The sequence below is a fragment of the Heterocephalus glaber genome, unplaced genomic scaffold, assembly GCF_053883595.1.
Source record: "Heterocephalus glaber isolate CG9 unplaced genomic scaffold, H.glaber_assembly_v1.0 deba00001447, whole genome shotgun sequence".
Classification (NCBI taxonomy): Eukaryota; Metazoa; Chordata; class Mammalia; order Rodentia; family Bathyergidae; genus Heterocephalus; species Heterocephalus glaber.
The window spans coordinates 1-7,951 of NW_028258299.1; positions in this window are offsets into that span (position 1 = coordinate 1).

Here is a 7,951-nt window from a genome sequence, read left to right on the forward strand (position 1 = left end):
CACTATTTCTGCACTATCCGTGACCCGCAGGAAAAGAACAGCCCCAACCCTAACAATCATACCCACACTCCAAACGTCAGGTACATGAATTGGAACCCTAAACCTCAACCAGCTCCTAACCCTAACCCTAACCCTAAGCCTCAGGACCAAATCAAACTCCCCAGGTGCTTGACATGTGACATTATCCCTCCCCGTCCCTATGAAATCATGCTAATACTAAGTTTCCAACCCACACTGGAAGACACAGGCGTTTCAATTTCAATGCTATCTATCACCCTGACCCTAACCCTAACCCTAGCCCTAACCCTGCCAGAACAAAAAGTCATCCTCAAGGACCGCTATTTCTGCACTATCCGTGACCCGTACGAAAAGCACAGCCCCAACCCTAACAATCATACCCACACTCCAAACGTCAGGTACATGAATTGGAACCCTAAACTTCAACCAGCTCCTAACGCTAACCCTAAACCTAAGGCTCAGGACCTAATCACAATATCCAGGTGATTGACATGGGACATTATCCCTCCCCATCCCCACCAACTTGCACTAATACTAAGTTTCCAACGCACACTGGAAGACACAGGCATTTCAACTTCAATGCTATCGATCACGCTGCCCCTAACCCTAACCCTAGCCCTAACCCTGCCAGAACAAAAAGTCATCCTCAATGACCGCTATTTCTGCACTATCCGTGACCCATACGAAAAGAACAGCCCCAACCCTAACAATCATACCCACACTTCAAACGTCAGGTACATGAAACCTCAACCCTCAACGTCAGGTTGGAACCCTCAACCTCAACCTGCTCCTGACGCTAACCCTAACCCTAAGCCTCAGGACCAAATCAAAATCCCCAGGTGCTTGACACGTGACATTATCCCTCCACATCCCCAACAACTTAGGCTAATACTTTCCTACGCAAAGTGGAAGACACAGGCATTTCAACTTCAATGCTATCTATCACCCTGCCCCTAATCCTAACCCTAGCCCTAACCCTGCCAGAACAAAAAGTCATCCTCTAGGACCGCTATTTCTGCACTATCCGTGACCCTTACGAAAAGAACAACCCTAACGCTAACAATCATACCCACACTCCAAACGGCAGGTACATGAATTGGAACCCTAAACTTCAACCAGCTCCTAACCTTAACCCTAACCCTAAGGCTCAGGAACAAATCAAACTCACCAGGTACTGAACATGTGACATTATCCCTCCCCGTCCCCACGAAATCATGCTAATACTAAGTTTCCAACCCACACTGGAAGACACAGGCGTTTCAATTTCAATGCTAGCTATCACCCTGCCCCTGACCCTAACCCTAGCCCTAACACGGCCAGAAAAAAAGTCACCCTCAAGGACCGCTCTTTCTGCACTATCCGTGACCCTCATGAAAAGAACAGCCCTAACCCTAACAATCATACCCACACTCCAGAGGTCAGGTACATGAATTGGAACCCTAAACCAAACCTACTCCTAACACTAACCCTAACTCTAAGGCGCAGGACCAAATCACAAAACCCAGGTGCTTGTCATGTGACATTATCCCTCCACATCCCCAACAACTTAGGCTAATACTTTCCTCCTCAATCTGGAAGACACAGGCATTTCAACTTCAATGCTATCTATCACCCTGCCCTAACCCTAACCCTAGCCCTAACCCTGGCAGAGCAATAAGTCAGCCTCAAGGACCGCTATTTCTGCACTATCTGTGACCCTTACGAAAAGAACAGCCCAAACCCTGACAATCATACCCACACTCCAAACTTCAGGTACATGAATTGGAACCCTAAACTTCAACCAGCTCCTAACCCTAACCCAAACCCTAAGGCTCAGGACCAATTCAAACTCTCCAGGTGCTTGACATGTGACATTATCCCTCCCCGTCCCCACCAAATCATGCTAATTCTAAGTTTCCAAGCCACACTGGAAGACACAGGCATTTCAACTTCAATGCTATCTATCACCCTGCCGCTAACCCTAAACCATAGCCCTAACCCTGCCAGAACAAAAAGTCATCCTCAAGGACCGCTATTTCTGCACTATCCGTGACCCGTACGAAAAGAACAGCCCCAACCCTAACAATCATACCCACACTCCAAACGTCAGGTACATGAAACCTCAACCCTCAACGTCAGGTTGGAACCCTCAACCTAAACCTGCTCCTGACCCTAACCCTAACCCTAAGCGTCAGGAGCAAATCAAAATCCCCAGGTGCTTGACATGTGACATTATCCCTCCCCGTCCCCAGGAAATCATGCTAATACTAAGTTTCCAACCCACACTGGAAGACACAGGCGTTACAATTTCAATGCTATCTATCACCCTGCCCCTAACCCTAACCCTAGCCCTAACCCTGCCAGAACAAAAAGTCAGCCTCAAGGACTGCTATTTCTGCACTATCCCTGACCCTTACGAAAAGAAGCACCGACCGTAACCCTAACAATCATACCCACACTCCAAAAGTCAAGTACATGAATTGGAACCCTCAACCTCAACCTGCTCCTGACCCTAACCCTAACCCTAAGGCTCAGGACCAAATCACAATATCCAGGTGCTTCACATGGTACATTATCCCTCCCCATCCCCACCAACTTACACTAATACTAAGTTTCCAAAGCACACTGGAACACACAGGCGTTTCAACTTCAATGCTATCTATCACCCTGCGCCTAACCTTAACCCTAGCCCTAACCCTGCCAGAACAAAAAGTCATCCTCAAGGACCACTATTTCTGCACTATCCGTGACCCGCAGGAAAAGAACAGCCCCAACCCTAACAATCATACCCACACTCCAAACGTCAGGTACATGAATTGGAACCCTAAACCTCAACCAGCTCCTAACCCTAACCCTAACCCTAAGCCTCAGGACCAAATCAAACTCCCCAGGTGCTTGACATGTGACATTATCCCTCCCCGTCCCTATGAAATCATGCTAATACTAAGTTTCCAACCCACACTGGAAGACACAGGCGTTTCAATTTCAATGCTATCTATCACCCTGACCCTAACCCTAACCCTAGCCCTAACCCTGCCAGAACAAAAAGTCATCCTCAAGGACCGCTATTTCTGCACTATCCGTGACCCGTACGAAAAGCACAGCCCCAACCCTAACAATCATACCCACACTCCAAACGTCAGGTACATGAATTGGAACCCTAAACTTCAACCAGCTCCTAACGCTAACCCTAAACCTAAGGCTCAGGACCTAATCACAATATCCAGGTGATTGACATGGGACATTATCCCTCCCCATCCCCACCAACTTGCACTAATACTAAGTTTCCAACGCACACTGGAAGACACAGGCATTTCAACTTCAATGCTATCTATCACGCTGCCCCTAACCCTAACCCTAGCCCTAACCCTGCCAGAACAAAAAGTCATCCTCAAGGACCGCTATTTCTGCACTATCCGTGACCCATACGAAAAGAACAGCCCCAACCCTAACAATCATACCCACACTCCAAACGTCAGGTACATGAATTGGAACCCTAAACCTAAACCTACTCCTAACCTTAACCTTAGCTCTAAGGCACAGGACCAAATCACAATATCCAGGTGCTTGACATGTGACATTATCCCTCCATGTCCCCAACAACTTAGGCTAATACTCTCCTACTCAAAATGGAAGACACAGGCATTTCAACTTCAATGCTATCTATCACCCTGCCCCTAACCCTAACCCTAGCCCTAACCCTGCCAGAACAAAAAGTCATCCTCAAGGACCGCTATTTCTGCACTATCCGTGACCCAGGAAAAGAACAGCCCCAACCCTAACAATCATACCCACACTCCAAACGTCAGGTACATGAATTGGAACCCTAAACCTCAACCTGCTCCTAACCCTAACCCTAACCCTAAGCCTCAGGACCAAATCAAAATCCCCAGGTGCTTGACATGTGACATTATCCCTCCCCGTCCCCACGAAATCATGCTAATACTAAGTTTCCAACCCACACTGGAAGACACAGGCGTTTCAATTTCAATGCTATCTATCACCCTGACCCTAACCCTAACCCTAGCCCTAACCCTGCCAGAACAAAAAGTCATCCTCAAGGACCGCTATTTCTGCACTATCCGTGACCCGTACGAAAAGAACAGCCCCAACCCTAACAATCATACCCACACTCCAAACGTCAGGTACATGAATTGGAACCCTAAACCTCAACCAGCTCCTAACCCTAACCCTAACCCTAAGGCTCAGGACCAAATCACAATATCCAGGTGCTTGACATGGGACATTATCCCTCCCCATCCCCACCAAATACACTAATACTAAGTTTCCAACGCACACTGGAAGACACAGGCATTTCAACTTCAATGCTATCTATCACCCTGCCCCTAACCCTAACCCTAGCCCTAACCCTGCCAGAACAAAAAGTCATCCTCAAGGACCGCTATTTCTGCACTATCCGTGACCCATACGAAAAGAACAGCCCCAACCCTAACAATCATACCCACACTTCAAACGTCAGGTACATGAAACCTCAACCCTCAACGTCAGGTTGGAACCCTCAACCTCAACCTGCTCCTGACGCTAACCCTAACCCTAAGCCTCAGGACCAAATCAAAATCCCCAGGTGCTTGACATGTGACATTATCCCTCCACATCCCCAACAACTTAGGCTAATACTTTCCTACGCAAAGTGGAAGACACAGGCATTTCAACTTCAATGCTATCTATCACCCTGCCCCTAATCCTAACCCTAGCCCTAACCCTGCCAGAACAAAAAGTCATCCTCTAGGACCGCTATTTCTGCACTATCCGTGACCCTTACGAAAAGAACAACCCTAACGCTAACAATCATACCCACACTCCAAACGGCAGGTACATGAATTGGAACCCTAAACTTCAACCAGCTCCTAACCTTAACCCTAACCCTAAGGCTCAGGAACAAATCAAACTCACCAGGTACTGAACATGTGACATTATCCCTCCCCGTCCCCACGAAATCATGCTAATACTAAGTTTCCAACCCACACTGGAAGACACAGGCGTTTCAATTTCAATGCTAGCTATCACCCTGCCCCTGACCCTAACCCTAGCCCTAACACGGCCAGAAAAAAAGTCACCCTCAAGGACCGCTCTTTCTGCACTATCCGTGACCCTCATGAAAAGAACAGCCCTAACCCTAACAATCATACCCACACTCCAGAGGTCAGGTACATGAATTGGAACCCTAAACCAAACCTACTCCTAACACTAACCCTAACTCTAAGGCGCAGGACCAAATCACAAAACCCAGGTGCTTGTCATGTGACATTATCCCTCCACATCCCCAACAACTTAGGCTAATACTTTCCTCCTCAATCTGGAAGACACAGGCATTTCAACTTCAATGCTATCTATCACCCTGCCCCTAACCCTAACCCTAGCCCTAACCCTGGCAGAGCAATAAGTCAGCCTCAAGGACCGCTATTTCTGCACTATCTGTGACCCTTACGAAAAGAACAGCCCAAACCCTGACAATCATACCCACACTCCAAACTTCAGGTACATGAATTGGAACCCTAAACTTCAACCAGCTCCTAACCCTAACCCAAACCCTAAGGCTCAGGACCAATTCAAACTCTCCAGGTGCTTGACATGTGACATTATCCCTCCCCGTCCCCACCAAATCATGCTAATTCTAAGTTTCCAAGCCACACTGGAAGACACAGGCATTTCAACTTCAATGCTATCTATCACCCTGCCGCTAACCCTAACCATAGCCCTAACCCTGCCAGAACAAAAAGTCATCCTCAAGGACCGCTATTTCTGCACTATCCGTGACCCGTACGAAAAGAACAGCCCCAACCCTAACAATCATACCCACACTCCAAACGTCAGGTACATGAAACCTCAACCCTCAACGTCAGGTTGGAACCCTCAACCTCAACCTGCTCCTGACCCTAACCCTAACCCTAAGCGTCAGGAGCAAATCAAAATCCCCAGGTGCTTGACATGTGACATTATCCCTCCCCGTCCCCAGGAAATCATGCTAATACTAAGTTTCCAACCCACACTGGAAGACACAGGCGTTACAATTTCAATGCTATCTATCACCCTGCCCCTAACCCTAACCCTAGCCCTAACCCTGCCAGAACAAAAAGTCAGCCTCAAGGACCGCTATTTCTGCACTATCCCTGACCCTTACGAAAAGAAGCACCGTAACCCTAACAATCATACCCACACTCCAAAAGTCAAGTACATGAATTGGAACCCTCAACCTCAACCTGCTCCTGACCCTAACCCTAACCCTAAGGCTCAGGACCAAATCACAATATCCAGGTGCTTCACATGGTACATTATCCCTCCCCATCCCCACCAACTTACACTAATACTAAGTTTCCAAAGCACACTGGAACACACAGGCGTTTCAACTTCAATGCTATCTATCACCCTGCGCCTAACCTTAACCCTAGCCCTAACCCTGCCAGAACAAAAAGTCATCCTCAAGGACCACTATTTCTGCACTATCCGTGACCCGCAGGAAAAGAACAGCCCCAACCCTAACAATCATACCCACACTCCAAACGTCAGGTACATGAATTGGAACCCTAAACCTCAACCAGCTCCTAACCCTAACCCTAACCCTAAGCCTCAGGACCAAATCAAACTCCCCAGGTGCTTGACATGTGACATTATCCCTCCCCGTCCCTATGAAATCATGCTAATACTAAGTTTCCAACCCACACTGGAAGACACAGGCGTTTCAATTTCAATGCTACCGATCACCCTGACCCTAACCCTAACCCTAGCACTAACCCTGACAGAACAAAAAGTCATCCTCAAGGACCGCTATTTCTGCACTATCCATGACCCTTACAAAAAGAACATCCCTAACCCTAACAATCATACCCACACTCAAAACGTCAGGTACATGAATTGGAACCCTAAACCTAAACCTACTCCTAACCTTAACCTTAGCTCTAAGGCACAGGACCAAATCACAATATCCAGGTGCTTGACATGTGACATTATCCCTCCATGTCCCCAACAACTTAGGCTAATACTCTCCTACTCAAAATGGAAGACACAGGCATTTCAACTTCAATGCTATCTATCACCCTGCCCCTAACCCTAACCCTAGCCCTAACCCTGCCAGAACAAAAAGTCATCCTCAAGGACCGCTATTTCTGCACTATCCGTGACCCTTATGAAAAGAGCAGCCCTAACCCTAACAATCATACCCACACTCCAGAGGTCAGGTACATGAATTGGAACCCTAAACCAAACCTACTCCTAACACTAACCCTAACTCTAAGGCGCAGGACCAAATCACAATACCCAGGTACTTGACATGTGACATTATCCCTCCACATGGCCAACAACTTAGGCTAATAGTTTCCTACTCAAACTGGAAGACACAGGCATTTCAACTTCAATGCTATCTATCACCCTGCCCCTAACCCTAACCCTAGCCCTAACCCTGCCAGAACAAAAAGTCATCCTCAAGGACCGCTATTTCTGCACTATCCGTGACCCACACGAAAAGAACAGCCCCAACCCTAACAATCATACCCACACTCCAAACGTCAGGTACATGAAACCTCAACCCTCAACATCAGGTTGGAACCCTCAACCTCAACCTGCTCCTGACCCTAACCCTAACCCTAATCCTCAGGACCAAATCAAAATCCCCAGGTGCTTGACTTTTGACATTATCCCTCCCCATCCCCACGAAATCATGCTAATACTAAGTTTCCAACCCACACTGGAAGACACAGGCATTTCAATTTCAATGCTATCTATGACCCTAACCCTAACCCTAAGCCTAACTCTTACCTTTCCCTAACCCTAAGTCATTTTCATGTACCTCAATTTCTGCCCTATCCATGACACTTACCAAAAGAAGAACCCTAACCCCCAACATCATGCCCACACTCCAAACATGAGGTACATGAAATGGAACCCTATACCCAAAACTAATCCTATCCCTAACTCTAAGCACCAGGAACAAATTCCA